Source organism: Canis lupus, chromosome 14, assembly GCF_048164855.1.
Source record: "Canis lupus baileyi chromosome 14, mCanLup2.hap1, whole genome shotgun sequence".
NCBI lineage: Eukaryota > Metazoa > Chordata > Mammalia > Carnivora > Canidae > Canis > Canis lupus.
In genome coordinates this window covers 44,159,556-44,175,596 of record NC_132851.1, presented here as the reverse complement: position 1 = coordinate 44,175,596, position 16,041 = coordinate 44,159,556, and positions in this window count along the sequence as shown.

Here is a 16,041-nt window from a genome sequence, read left to right as displayed (position 1 = left end):
AAATAAGAAAGGGAAAAAAAAACAGAGAGGGAGAGAGAGAGAAAGAGAGAGCAAGCGAGCGAGATCAAGAAACAGACTCTTAACCGTAGAGAACAAACTGCTGGTTGTCAGAGGGAAGGTGGCTAAGAGGATGGGTTGAGTAGATGGTGGGGATTAAAGAGTGCACTTGCTGTGATGAGCATTGGGTATTGCATGGAAGTTTCAAATCACTACGTACACCTGAAACTAATAGCATATCATATGTTAACTATCTGGAATCTGAATAAAAACCTTTAGAAAAATTAGTAAAATGATGCTTGGGGAAACTGATCTTTGTATCTATCTATGTATATCGTATGCACGTATCTATACTTCAGTGTCTATACAGTATCTATATCTACAGGTATCCATAGATGTTTTGCATTAGAACGTATGCATACATTTGTAAAGGTTCTCTGGGAGGCAAAACTGTCGGGGATCTAGAACTTGATGTGCAGCAATTGGGTGTTGATCTTCCCACTACCCTTTGTTTCATAAACCTATGCTACAGGTGTCCCATCAGGTCTTGAAAATTACCTTTACCGAAACATACTTCTCAGATGTTAGGCTAGGAATTACTCAATATATACATTAGGATCCATAAGTTATCATTAGAATAACCAATAGGTTAAATTTCTATGTTGACAGATAGTTAAGTAAATCATTAATTAAAGTGGCCAGAAGAGTTAGGGATTTCTCAAAGAGCTGTCTTTTTCTTTTGTTTGTTTGATCTCAGTTTTGCTATGCAACTGGTTCAATACCCAGTGAATAATGAAGCCAATGTTTGATTAAATTGTGTGTAGATGTAAAAATTTCCTGACAACTGTGTAGACTATATTCTACATTCTTGTGATATTGCTATGAATTTCATTCCAATAAAATACAACTACTCAGTTGGATCAAAGTCTATGTATATTCATAACTTCTAAAGAGCAGTATGTGAAGTAATTAGTAAACGGTATCAAATCTGAATACAAGGAAGAAAAAATATATGACTGTTGGTTAAACAAGGAGCAATTCTTAGGAATATTGAACTATCAGGAACCTATTTGAAGTTTTTGGGTTATTATCTAAATTAAGTTGCATATACATTTTCTAGGTAAGAACCTTAATGTATAAAAAAATTGATACATGTCACAGTTATTGTTGCAGCAAGAATTACAAATCTGTTAAACATTTTCAAATGAAAGATCATTTCTAGGACCTAAATCTTATACTTCTATCTCTGCTTTTTAAACAAGATGGGTTTCTGAAATACATTACAAAGGTGCAGTGACACAGAAAATATGAATTATTGCAAATTCAAATTACTAATTTCTTATATTAGTCACTGGAAGAGTTTATTTTTCTACAAGTAGATAAGCATGTCCACTCAAGCAGAATATTGGTTTAAAACTTAAATTCTGGGCGGCCCAGGTGGCTCAGGGGTTTAGCGCCGCCTTCAGGCCAGGGCAGGATCCTGGAGACCCGGGATCAAGTCCCATGTTGGGCTCCCTGCATGGAGCCTGTTCCCTCTGCCTATGTCTCTGCCTCTCTCTCTCCCTATGTCTTTCATGAATAAATACATAAAATCTTAAAAAAAAATAAAATAAAACTTAAATTCTGATAAGTAGATTCTTTTCTAAAATAAAGAGAAGCCTCCTTAGGGTATGATCTCTTCTGATTAAATTTGGGTCTTATTTTTCTACTTTTAATTTAATTAAGATTTATGCTTTGGGCTAGTTCAATGGTTTTCCTTTAGGCTATGATTTTGGTTCCTTAAGAGTTCTTTTTAAAATCCTGTGCAGCATCTTCTACTATATTTTGATTATTGCCCTTCCAAATGTCCCTGGCTAGCATATTGATAGGTCTATCAGTTCTTTAAAAAAGTGTATTTATGTATATGCTATTCTCTAACTCATTCTTAATTAAATTAAAAAATAGAGTAAATTAAAAAGAAATACTTTTACTATGTTTGCATTTTATTGTGAAGGAATATACAAAACTTATTCTAATGAAAAGGGTTACTTGTTATTCTGGATAAGAATTTATCTGAGTTTTAGATTTCCACGGAGGTGACATAGTTCTGTCAGTAACTCGCAGGCTTGTAAATTGTTCTTTTCTCTCACTTTCATCTAAAAATAGTTACTGGGTCTGTCCACTTCTCTTTATACATTCCAATTTTATCTCTTCCTATTTGTACTAATCTAGTTCAAGTCTATCAATGGAAGCCTGCATCACACCTGGTCTTCTGGCTTGCCCTCTTGTTTTCATTCTGGCCATCCTCAATCCATCTTGAACAGCACTTCTGGGTTAATATTTACATAACACCGTGTTTTCTTGTTTATCATGTCATCATCATAACCAGAACACTTCAAAAGGTATATCACATATTATAGGATGCTCTTCAATTCCCTTAATATGTGATTCAATGATGATAGCTTTATATTCCCATTCTAGTGTCTATTGTTCATCCTAGTGAATTATTATAGTACTTATCTATGCCATTTGGAAAATTATGTGTTATTTGGAAAATCAAATAAAAGTAATACAATAATAAAAAGCAGAGTACTTTAATATTTAAATACAGGAGTGGATCTTGTGCTAAATGGCATCCTCTTTATGTATGTGCTTAATAAATAATAAATGATTCAATATGGTATCAAATTGTTCCTATATTAGCATCTATTTTACCTGATGACATTGACATTTTTTTAAACTCTAGTGTAATCCATTTATTGAAAATAAAGCTATCTGGTATTTTGAAATATGTGGAAAAGAAAACTCAAAGATTTCCAGGCCTGGTGGTCTCCGGAATACACCAATGTTAAAAATATTACATAGTCAATGATATTGTGGTACCATTGTATGGTGACAAATGGTAGCTACATTGAAATCATAGAGTAATATGTAATCATCTCAAATCACTATGTTATACATGTGAACTTAAATGTAATATTGTGTATCAACTACATTCAGATGAAAACATTTTTTTAATGAAAAAAATGATGGATAGGTGTTGTGCACTCATGTATTAAAATTTTCATGAAACTTCATAAAATGATTTTTTTCCCCTTCTTTCTTCCACAGCTTGGTAATTTAACATTTTTCAGAATGTCAACATTTAGGTATAGGATTTGCAACAATAATAAATAACAAGCATTTATTACACTTATTGATTATTTTTGTATAAATATTATAAACTTAGTTCTCTTTTGAAGTTCTATTTTTAGTAGTTTTAACTTGAACAAAATCCATCATGGTTTTTTAATTGTAGGAAGTAATTCTCATATGTTTAATGTTATTGCCTTTATTAATTTAGTCTTTGAAAACTTAGTATTTCTTGTTTATCTTGCAGAATTACATTTGTTTCTTTTTCTAAAACTGAGATATTTATTACATGTATTTATGAATTAAATACTATATAGTCTTATAGAAAAGTGCAATCTAGGTTCCACTGCCCACTAGTTGTATGATTGATACCTTAGAATTGAATTTTTTAATGTATTGAAGGAAGATAATACTTGCTTTGAATATTGAATAAAACAACCCAGGTACATTGATTAAAAGGGCTTGCTACATAGTAAATGCTCAATCCATTTTTCTTTCCCTCAATTCATGTTACAATTACATTCTTAATAACTATAATTATTGATACCACCTGGTGTGGATTCTAGCAAAAAATCACAAGACAGGATAAAAAGGTAGGGGAAAAAACACAGTTTGAAGACACAAAACAGACTCGGATAGTACACAGAATTTAAAATTGTCAGACGGCCAGTCAGAGAGAAACAATGAGCCATATGATTTTACTCATATGTGGAATTTAAGAAACAAAACAGATGAACATAGAGGAAAAGAAAGAAAAAGAATGAGAGGGAGGCAAATCATAAGAGACTCTTAACTATAGAGAACAAACTGAGGTCTGATGGAGAGAGGTGGTTGGGGGGGGCGAGCTAATGAGTGATGGGTATTAAGAAGGGCACTTGTGATGAGCAATGGGTATTATATGTAAGTAATGAATTACTAAATTCTACTCCTGAAATGAATATTATACTATATGTTAACTAAAATTTAAATAAAACCTTAAAACATTGAAAAAAAAACAAAATCATCAGACAGGAGATTTAAAATAAATATAATTAATATGTTTAAGATTCTAAGTAAACAGAGATGATATAGGGGATCCCTGGGTGGCTCAGCAGTCTAGCCTGCTTCTCCCTCTGTCTGTGTCTCTGCCTCTCTGTGTCTATCATGAATAAATAAATAAAATCTTTAAAAAAAGAGAGAGATAGTATAAAATATTTGGTTGGTAGTGTAAACAAAGAGATGGATACTCAAAAAAAAATGCTAGAAATAAAAAGCATTGTAACAGACAGGACCATAAATACAGAAAACAAATTGGTGGTTGCCAGAGGTGAGGAGATGAGGCATGGGCAAAATGAATGAAGGGGAGTGGGAGGTGCAAGCTTCCAGTTATAAAAGAAGTAAGTCACAGGATGAAAGGTACAGCATAGAGAATAAAATCAGTGGTATTGTAAAGTGCTGTATGATGACACATGGTAGTTGGGTGATGACACACTGGCATGAGCACAGCATAACATACAGAGTCGCTGAATTGCTATGCTGTATACCTAAAACTAATGTAACTTTGTGTGCCAGCTATGCTTCAATTAAAAAAACAAAAAAACAAAATTTAACAGAAATGAAAAATGCCTTTGATAGGCTAATTAGAGGACTAGACATAGCTGAGGAAGAAATTAAGGAATCTGAAGATATGTTAATATAAAATTCCCAAACTGAAGTTTGGCAATGAGAGAAAATTAATGTAAACAGAACAGACTATCCAAAAACTTTGGCATAACTTCAAAAAGATACAACATACATGCAATTGCAATCACAGAAAGAGAGAAGAGAGAAAAATATCTGCTACAATAATGTCAGAGAATATTCCAAATTCACAATAGGCAACAAAGCACACTTTGGAGAAGCTCACCAAATAGACACCAAATGGAGAAAATACAAAACTGAACAGAACAAATCTATATGTAGGCATAGCATTCTCAAACTTCAAAAAAAGAGGAACTCTTAAAAGAAGCCAGAAAAAAAAAAATATCTCATCTACTAGAGAACAAATATAGTAATTACAGTGGGTTTCTCATCAGAATCCTTGCAACCAAGAATAGAATAAAACAATGTATTGAAAAAGAAAGAAAAAAAAAAAAACACCAGACAATTTTCTCTGCTCAGTAATAATATTCTTCAAAAAGTGAAGGAGAAATAAAGAATTCCTCAGACAAATGAATACTGAGGGAAGTAATCACCAGCAGACCCACTTTGAAAGAAATTTTAAAGGAAGTTCTTCGGGGGAAAAAAAAAAAAGGATATATAAGTCCGAAACTTTGTAGTTTAAATCTAGGCAAAGAAAGGAAGAACACTAGAGAAAGAAAAAGTAAAAGTAAAATAAGATCTATGCTTTTATTTTTAAATGATATTAGATAATTGTTTAAAGTAATAATGGCAACTATTTTTTGAGTGATTATAGGAAATGGGTGAGTTAAATGAAAAACAGCAATTTCACAAGGGCCAGGAGAAAGGAAAGGGAACTAATGTGTTATATAGTATCCACACCACCCATTAAGCTATATAGTGTTTGAAAATGGATTTGGATTATTGTTAAGTGTTTCTTGCAAATGCAGGCAACCCCTAAAATAATGGGGAAAATGGAATAAGGTATGTCATCAAGTAATCAGAGAAGGTGGAAAAAGAAGGGAAGAAAATAAAAGAAACAATGACAAGTGTGATAAATAGAAAAGATACAAATACTATAAATATTAATATAACTATATTGATACTAACTTTAAATGTGAATAGCCTAAATAAACCCATTATAAGACAAAGAGTATCAGGGCAGCCCCAGTGGCACAGCGGTTTGGCACCGCCTGCAGCCTGGGGTGTGATCCTGGGGTCCGAGGATCGAGTCCCACATCAGGCTCCCTGCATGGAGCCTGCTTCTCCTTCTGCCTGTGTCTCTGCCTCTTTCTCTCTGTGTCTATGAATAAATAAATAAAATCTTAAAAAAAAAAGACAGAGTATCAGAGTACTTAAAAATATGAGCTGTATGTGGTCTTCAAGAAACCTACTTTAAACATAAAGACATATATAATTTAAAAGTAAACAGAGAATGATAACATTAATTTTTTTAAAAAGCTGGAATCACTATTTTAGGATAGGCATTTTTCAGAACAAGGAAACTTATTATAAATAAAGAAGCATTATATAAAGATACAGGATTCCACTCTGCAGGAAGACATAACAATCAACATATATACATCTAAACACAGAACATCAAAAATATGAGGCAACAACTAATAGAGGAGCAAAGAGAAATAGAAAAAATTACACAATTATACTTGAATACTTCAACATCTCTCTTCCAGTAATTGATGGATAGAGCATGCCAAAAATTAGCAAGGATATGGTTAACCCAAACACCACCAATCAACAGGATGTAAATGACATTTATAGAATAGGTCACCCAACAACACCCAACATATTTTTCTCAAGTTCACATAGAACATTTATCAAGACAGACCATGTCTGGACCTAAAATACATTAATGAACTTATATGGATCATACAAACTATGCTCTCAGACCTCAATGGAATTAACCTGGAAATCAATAAGAGCAATAAAACCAGAAAACCCTAAAATACTTTGGGGAGTAAACAATGATTCTGAATCACACATGGATCAATGAAGAAATCTTAAATTCAAAAAATATTTTGAACAAAATGAAAAGTAAAAATACAAGTTAAATTATAGAAGCAGCAAAAGTAGTGAAATTTATAGCACTGTATGCATATATTAGAAATAAAAAACACGTAAATTCAATAATCTAAGCTATTTTAGGAAACTAGAGAAGAGAGTGCAATTTAACCTTTAAACAATCAGAGGAAAAATAAACAATCAATGAAATTGAAATAGGAAAATAATAAAGGAGTTCAGCAATACCAAAAGCTGTTTCTTTGAAAAGATTAATAAAATTCATAGAATTATAACTAAGGTAAATGTGCATGAAACAGAGAAAACACAAATTACTAATGTCAGAAATGAACTAAGAGTCCTCTCTACTGATTCCAAGGACACTAAAAGGATAATAAAGGACCACTACAACAACTTTATGTCTACAAATTTGATAACTTAAATAAAGTGGACCAATTTCTCAAAAAACACAATTTACTGGGGCAACTGGGTGGCTCAGTGTGTTAAGCGTCCTGTCTGACTCTTGATTTCAGCTCAGGGTTGTGTAACTGAGCCCTAGATTGAACTCTATGCTGAGCGTGGGGCCTGCTTAAGATTCTTTCGCTCTCTCCCTCTGCCCCTCCTCCCCAGCTCATGTTCTCACATGGCTCTCTCTAAAAAAAAAAAATAAATAAATAAAAAAATAAAAAACAGTAAAACTCACACACACAAAAATTTCATGAATATAGATGTGAAATCCACATAAAAATCAACAAATCAAATCTTACAATGTATAAGATATTTATATATTATGACCAAGTGGAATTTACATGTATAGAAGGCTGGTTCAACATTCAAAAATGAATTAATGTAACCCCATATCTACAGAATCAAGAATAGAAACCATATGATTATATCAATTGATTCAGGAAAAACATTTGAAAAACCCAAAACTTATTCATGATAAAAACTCTTATCACATTAGGACAAGAGGGGAACTTCTACACTTGTTGAAGAACATCTACATATAACTCACAGCTAACATCATATTTAATGGTAAGAACCTATATACTGCCTTTAGAATATGAGAAATAAGGCTGCAATATGTCCTGTGAACATTTCTATTTAACATAACAGAAGTCCTAGTGCAATATGAGAAGGAAGAAAAATAAAAAGTACACAAATTGGGAAGGAAAAAATAAAACTCAGTTCACAGGTGACATGTTTATGTATAAAATCTCAAGAAATCAAGGAAAATCCTTTTCCCACTAATAAGCAATTATATCAAGTTACTAGGTACAGCATTGATATACTAAAGCTCATTGCATTTCTATCTACTGTCAAACAATTAAATTGAAAACATAGCACCATTAAAATATCATCAAAACATGAAGTACTTAAGAATAAATCTAACAATATACTATGCAATCTATATGTGGAAAAAAGTATGAGGAAGAAATCAAAGATTTAAATAAATAGCGGTGTATTTCCATAGTCTGTGCTTGTATTTTGGAAGAGTCAATATTGTAACGATGTCAATTCTACTCAAAATGAGATATAGTTTGAAAGCAATCCCAATCGAAATGTCAGCAAACTATTTTTGTGTATATCAATAAACAGGCTCTAAAACAGAACACTGAATAAAAAGAAGGAAAGTGGAGAATGACATTGCTGGTACTAATCAACTTCAGAACTTACTTTAAAGCTACCGGAACCAAGACAGCATTCTGTTGACAGAATAGATACACATGACAATGGAACAGAACAGAGTGCTCAGAAATAGGTCTGCATAGATCAAATCAACAGATTTTTGACATAGGAGCAAAGATACTCAATGGACAGGGCTATTCTTTTTTTAATTTTTTTTTTATTTTTTATTTTGTTTTTAATAATAAATTTATTTTTTATTGGTGTTCACTTTGCCAACATACAGAATAACACCCAGTGCTCATCCCGTCAAGTGCCCCCCTCAGTGCCCGTCACACAGTCACCCCCACCCCCCGCCCTCCACACCTTCCACCACTCCTAGTTCATTTCCCAGAGTTAGGAGTCTTCATGTTCTGTCTCCCTCAATGATATTGCTGTTCTTTTTAACAAATGGTGCTGGAACAATTGGAGTTTCATATTCCAAAAAGAAAACAAAATCATGACACAGATATTATAGCTTTCACAAAAATTAACTGACGATGGATCATGGAATCCAAATGTAAAATGAAAAACTATAAAACTTCTAGAAGAAAAGAGAAATCTAGGTGAACTCAGATTTAGTGATGAGTGTTTAATAAGACAGCAAAGGCAAGATCCATCAAAGAAATAAAGTAGACTTTATTAAACAACTTTTTTTTGTGGAAATGGCTCTGTAAGGGAATGACAAGGCAGCCATTGACTGGAAGAAAATATGTGCAAAATATCTATCTGAAAAAAAGACTCGTATCCAAAATATACAAAGAACTTTTGATATTCAATAATGAAAACCAAATAGTCCAATTAATTTAAGTGGGCAACATATCTGAACAGACACCTCACCAATTAAGATAGACAGATGGCAAATGAGCATATGTAAAGATGCTCAACATGCTGGCAAGGATGTAAAACAACAGGATCTCCTACTCATTCCTAGTGGAAATGCAAAATGATACAGCCACTTTGGAAGACAGTCTGGCAGTTTCTTACAAAGCTAAACATATTCACAGCATATGATTCAAAAATTGCTCTCTTAGATATTTACCCAAATGAGTTGGAAATGTGTGTCCACAAAAAGTCTATTCATGAATGTTTATAGCAGTTTTATCCATAATTTCCCCAATCAGAAAGTAACCAAGATATTCCTCAATAAGTGAATGGATAAAATGTGGTATATCCATTAAATGGATATTATTCAGAGACAAGAGAAATAAGCCACAAAGAAGACATGGAGTTCTATATAATTAATGCATATCACTTAGTGAAAGAAGTCAATCTGAAAAGGCTATAATGACCTAAGAAATCTAATCTAAGTTTAAGGTGAACAAATGTGGTTAATTTGGTTCAATATAATTGATTCAATATATTTAATCAATATAATTGATTCAATATATTCATCAATATAAATTTGATTCAACCCAGATTTTTACTCTACCACAGGGCTGTAAAAGATAGTTTTGGGTTCATCAGAAACTTACGGGCATTTTTCTAAATTGTGCAAACCTTATAGTACAGTAGAAATAGAAATAAGTTACTATGGGTGTTGTCTTACATATCTGTAGGGACACCTCTGAGATCCTTGAATACTGATGTTTGACTCTTAAGACTGGGTTCCACTGTGCCCCCTGGAGAACCTAGGGAGACGCCAGGGAATTGTTACTACTCTCTTACATCCTTATCCCCAAATATCCTTTGCACCACGTGTTCTTGCTCCATAATAAGTGGAAGAGAACCCATTTGAGCAGAGTCTGGCAAATCGCCACTGAAACTTGCGGAAAATTTAACAGATAGTTATTGGCTTGGTCTGGACTAAATTAAACCATTTTCAGCGAAAGACTGCAATAGGCCCTGGGGAACTACAGACCACTATGCATCTGCACAGGCTGCGGAATGAATAATAAGATTTAGATCCCCATCCACTTCAGGAAGCCTCCTACTTGGAGACCTGGAGGACTGCTTTTATACAGGAACTCATGCTTGTCTAATCTATCAGTATCATTTGAGGACATAAATAAATGCAGAAATGCTTAGACCTTAACACTTCCTTTGCAATTTTCTGCACGAAGACAATTTTTACTTGAACAGATATGGAATTGAGAATAATGTTTTACCGTAGGGATCTTCCTGTGACATACACAACAGAAAAGGTAATATAAACTTTCCTTAGAGCAGTGTTGTGCCAGAGAAGTACAACATGAACACATAAGTCACTTTGAATTCTTTAATAACCATGATTTAAAAAAAAAAAAAAGTAAAGAGGGGCGCCTGGGTGGCTCAGTGGTTGAGTGTCTGCCTTCGGCTCAGGTCATGATCCCGGGGTCCTGGGATCAAGTCCCACAAGGGGCTCCCTGCGGGGAGCCTCCTGCTCCTTTTGCCTGTGTCTCAGCGTCTCTCTCTGAGTCTCTCAAGAATAAATAAAATAAAATCTTAAAAAAAAAAAGTAAAAAAAAACCACAAAAAACAGGTGAAGCTATTTTAATGACATTTATATAACTTAATCTTTATATCCAAAACTTCATATAAATTATCTATATAAAATGTATGAATGAAATATTTATAATAATTTTTTTCATACAAAGTCATTTAAATCTAGTATACTTTTTAGAGCACATATCAATTTGGACTACCATATTTTTGTGCTTATTGGCCACCTGTGGCTAGTGTCTCCGATTAGACAATGCTGGCTAATAGCAACGTGTCACAGAAGAAAGAAAAACTACTTTTAATGATACCCACTGGTTTCTCAGATACCAGGGATTATACAACATATATTAGTATTGGAGAACATGTGAAAAGATATAGTTAATACTAAGGTAAAATAGCACATCTAATGTCTCAAATAAGCACGGAAAAGCTTCATTTACTTGCTTAACTAATAATGCGATGCACTGTCCATAAGGATATGTGTTTTGTCATCTCACAGCTCTCAAAACACCTGTTAAATGAATAAATGAGAGGCAAGGAGAGAATCAACCTTCATTGTTTATTTCCTGATCGGTCAGTCCTTACTCCAAGATCTTACATTAGTTTGGACAGGTAAGCTTCTGCCCAGGCCACCCTAGCATGGGACCTTTTCATTTTCTTTCTTTTTTTTTTTTTTTTTTAATTTTTTTATTTATTTATGATAGTCACAGAGAGAGAGAGGTGCAGAGACACAGGCAGAGGGAGAAGCAGGCTCCATGCACCGGGAGCCCGACGTGGGATTCGATCCCGGGTCTCCAGGATCGCGCCCTGGGCCAAAGGCAGGCGCCAAACCGCTGCGCCACCCAGGGATCCCACCTTTTCATTTTCTAATGTGAGCAGCTTCAGAGCTGAGAACCTCAGCTAGCAAAGGCGACTATGATCTTTCAGATCCTGCACCGAGGAAGGCAAGGGAAGAAAGAAGAGCAGAAGAAAGAGGATAAAAAAAAAATAGCAAGGAAGAGGAAAGGGCAAAATGGCAAAGTAAAAGTGAAAGCCATACTGAAAAGTGGTAAAGCAACAGATAAAGTGGAAGAAATAGAGGCAGAGAGGGGAGGGAAAGCAGGACATCTCGACGAAACTTCTCTAAATTTTCTGTTGGAACACCAAATAAGCCCTCTTCCTTCTCTTGAGAAAGAGCACACCAGTTTCCCCTCCTCAATCCTTCCTTATTCTTTCCTTAACCATGAATCCATTTTTGACAAATTGAACTATATAGTCATTTTAAACCTCATTAACTTTGTTTAAGGAGTTTCGTTTTCAGTTAATTTTATAATATCATGGATGATGAGATCTGAACATCAGTAATAATGTAAGATAGGCATTTATCCTTGTAGACTATTTCCTGTAGTTATCTGCATAATGTATTACTGCTAATAATTTAAAAAATAAAAAAATTACCTTGCATACTCAGAAAGTTCAATGAAATGAACACTCTTTGCCACTAATCAGTTATGATACATCGCTGTATCCTGATTTTTCTCATTTTTAAATTTGAGGATAATAAGCTATGTCATAGGGTTCCCATGAGGCCAGAAGAGATGATAGATCCAAAGTACTTAAATACAGCACACGATAATGAACCAAGGCTCAATATTATTCGCATTAATAATAATAACAGTACAGAAAAGCAGGGATTATTGGATGAAAGAAATGGTCTTATCTACGGAATATTATTGAAAACATAAATATAGAGGTGCTTCTGATAAAGCAGCCACATGGCCATGGTTTTTTTTTTTTTTTTTGATAGAGGGAGAAGGTTTAGTCTTGCCTACTTTACAATCTATCATCCTTCCTAGTCTTCAGGGATGCCCTTCAGTTGTGTTTTTGGAAAATGCTGGGTAGCTAAGAAAGGTCATTTGAAAAGATGTGAATCACATCACCTGAAAGGTTTTTTTTTTTTTTTTTTTGTTCGTTTTATTGTTTCTGAAGCTCTAAGCTCTTGAAGAAAATCTAGTTGGCCCTCATACTAGAAATAGTGGCTCATTCAAGAAGTCATACAGTAAAGCTAGCAAGGTCCTTGACAAGCTGGCTACATTTAAGGAATGAAGGAAAAGACTTGAAGGGGTAAATCAAGGAGTAGGCCAAGAAGGTTTAGTGTGATATCCTAAATATCGATGGGGACATCCCTAAGTACTTATAGAGAGAATGGATACTATAAACCTATTTATAAATTCTGGAACATATTAAGGAGATTCCATCTACTTCGATCACTGTCAATCATAAGATAGATGGTTGCAGATACAGGGGTGTTTCCTATTTATTGTTTCTAAGTGTCTGTAATATGCATGCTGCGTACTTTGCTGCTCCGTTGAAAAATGAGCTTCATCGTTCTGATGTCCTGTGGTGGGTCTTCATTACCTGAAATGCTGCTCAGTGGTGGGGAGGGGGTGGATAGCTAATAACAATTAGAGGTTCCCTGATTCTATAATTATCACTGTTGGCAGATTATGAAGTATTCTCGTCTGTTGTGCATAAGATCTATTCTCACAATCCTAGAAGAATTCATCTTAATTTTGAAGCAGCTTGCTGCATGATACGTGATTTGTTAAAGAATTTTTAAAAAAGCCATGGCCCTGCATGTCTCATAGATTAAGTCTGGATCATTCTGCAGAACAAATCCTGTGAGAACTTCATGCGCTTTATGTCATGGTTCATTTGTAAATCCTCATGTAATTTTTGTACAATTTTACTTTCTTTTTCATTTAAGTACAAAATTCTAAGTTAAGGGTAGAAGTGTTTATAAATTTCAAAGGTTTTAACTTCTAGAATCTCATCATATATAGAAAATTCTGCAAAATCATTTATTATTTTCCCATTGTTCCATACATGTGGATGCCCATGACTCAGGTTTATATAATTATCCATTTGTCTACTTATCAAATACCGCATGTTAAATTATTATAGCTTTGTATTTCACTGTTAGAATAAAACTCTTTTTCTCTTCTTCAAAATCATCTTATCTATTAGTTGCTCTTTAGTCCATATACATTTTAGAATCAACTTACCAAATTCTGTGTGGGGAAAGAATATAAGTAGAATTTTTACCAGAAAGAAGAATTATGTAAGAAAGTAAAATAGGCAGTTATTTGTGTAGAGTATGTTTTGTCATCTGCACAATGTATTATTGTTAATAATAAAAAATTTAAAAAAACTGAAGTTCAATGGAATGAACACTATTCACTAAGTTCCCACAAGTCACAGGGTCTTGATTTTTTAAAAATGTTGGGTATTTCCATGCATAAAATTGATCTCTTAATTTTTATTCATTTTAAAATTTCCATGTTAACTTTCTTTGCAAGGTTTTGTTCATCTTCTGTTAAATTTATACTTAATAGTTTTAGGATTGGTTTGTTTTGCTTTTTGACAATCAATATCTGTCTACAAAGTTGTCAGTACTGAAGAAAAGTGCACAAACCTTCTTAGAAAAAATCAAATCCCATGAGAAGATTACTGAAAGAATGTGATATTTAGTAGATTCTTTAATTATTATAGTAGAAACTATAGTAATCAGCCAAATCCAAAATATAGGAATTCTGATTTTTTTTTTTACTCCAAAAAATCAAGTATCAGAAAACTAAATGGTGAGGCACTGCAGGAAAATAAAAGAGAACTGAGTAGCATACCAAAAATATATAATGAGTATGCTTTTCAAATCCGGATTTGAACAAAACAACAGTAAAAAAGACATCTTTGAAACAATTGGGGAGGGATCCCTGGGTGGCGCAGCGGTTTAGCGCCTGTCTTTAGCCCAGGGCGCGATCCTGGAGACTCGGGATTGAATCCCACGTCGGGCTCCCGGTGCATGGAGCCTGCTTCTCCCTCTGCCTGTGTCTCTGCCTCTCTCTCTCTCTCTCTGTGTGCCTATCATAAATTAAAAAAAAAAAAAAAAAAAAAAGAAACAATTGGGGAAATTTAAGTATGTATATTAGATAGCATTAAATATTTATTGTTGCTAGCTTTCTGATTTATTTAAACATATCTTTACTGAGCTTACTAATATATTTATTTTTTAAAGATTTATTTATTTATTTATTTATTTATTTATTTATTCATGAGAGACTAATGAATTGTTTACTTCTCTGCAATGTAATACAACAAACAGATACAGATATGGATTAATTTTAAGTCACAATTGAAATCCATAATTAAAAAGATATGATAAGTGAAAAGACAAGTAAAAACAAGGTATATAAACTAAATGTGTGGACAACAATATATACACATGTGCGTGCTTGTGAGTGTGTGTGCGTGACAATACTCTGAACAATTGATCACATTACATGAAAGTTCTGTTCTGTGCTACTTAAGGTGATTCGGTCACTGATACTTTTCAAAATATTAAGATTACTTATCCATACTTTTTTATTTGCAGTAAAAGGAAGAAATACTATTCAGAAAAAAATTATATTCCTACAGAAAATAATAATACACTGCAGGAAAAGTGCTTAAGTTATCTAAAATGCACAATATCATTTAAATCAATGCCATTCATTATGATTCAAAAGCTGATATCGAATAATTTACTCCAATTGTTCTTTCTCAGCATGATGTTCCATAAAAGTCAGAAAAATATTATATTGTTATTCCCATGAATAAACCAAGGTTAATGAAGTATGGTTATATTTTTATACCTGAATAGCAAAATAGACAATGTAGGAAACACTTTCTTTTGTTCTGGATTTATAAGAAAATCTTCTGAAAGGTATGCCACATAGTATTTAGACTGACAGTTTCGGGTTATTTTTGATACATAACTATTGAAATCCAATTCAAAGAATGATTTAATATCTAATAAAGTTTGCTTTTGATTAAGTTTGGAAAGTTAAATTTACGATATTCTGGAGCTTTAAGTATGAAGAGATCAAGTGGATTTTTAAAGCTGTTTAGAAAACAGAATGTCACCATTTAAGACAGGAATTTCACTGACTTCATAATACAACATGGTCACAGTCAGTCTTTTCATTAATATTCATTACTTATGTATAACACTTTTTATGCATGGAAAGAGGTGACTATATGGTTCTTTTTATTCCTAAGAAAGTAGTATTACCCTTGAAGTACAGCAATTAAAATGTTCCTCAAATTCATATTTTATATATAGGTAATAGATTCTGGTTATAGAAATAAAAGAACTTTAAGCATGTAACTGCCTGT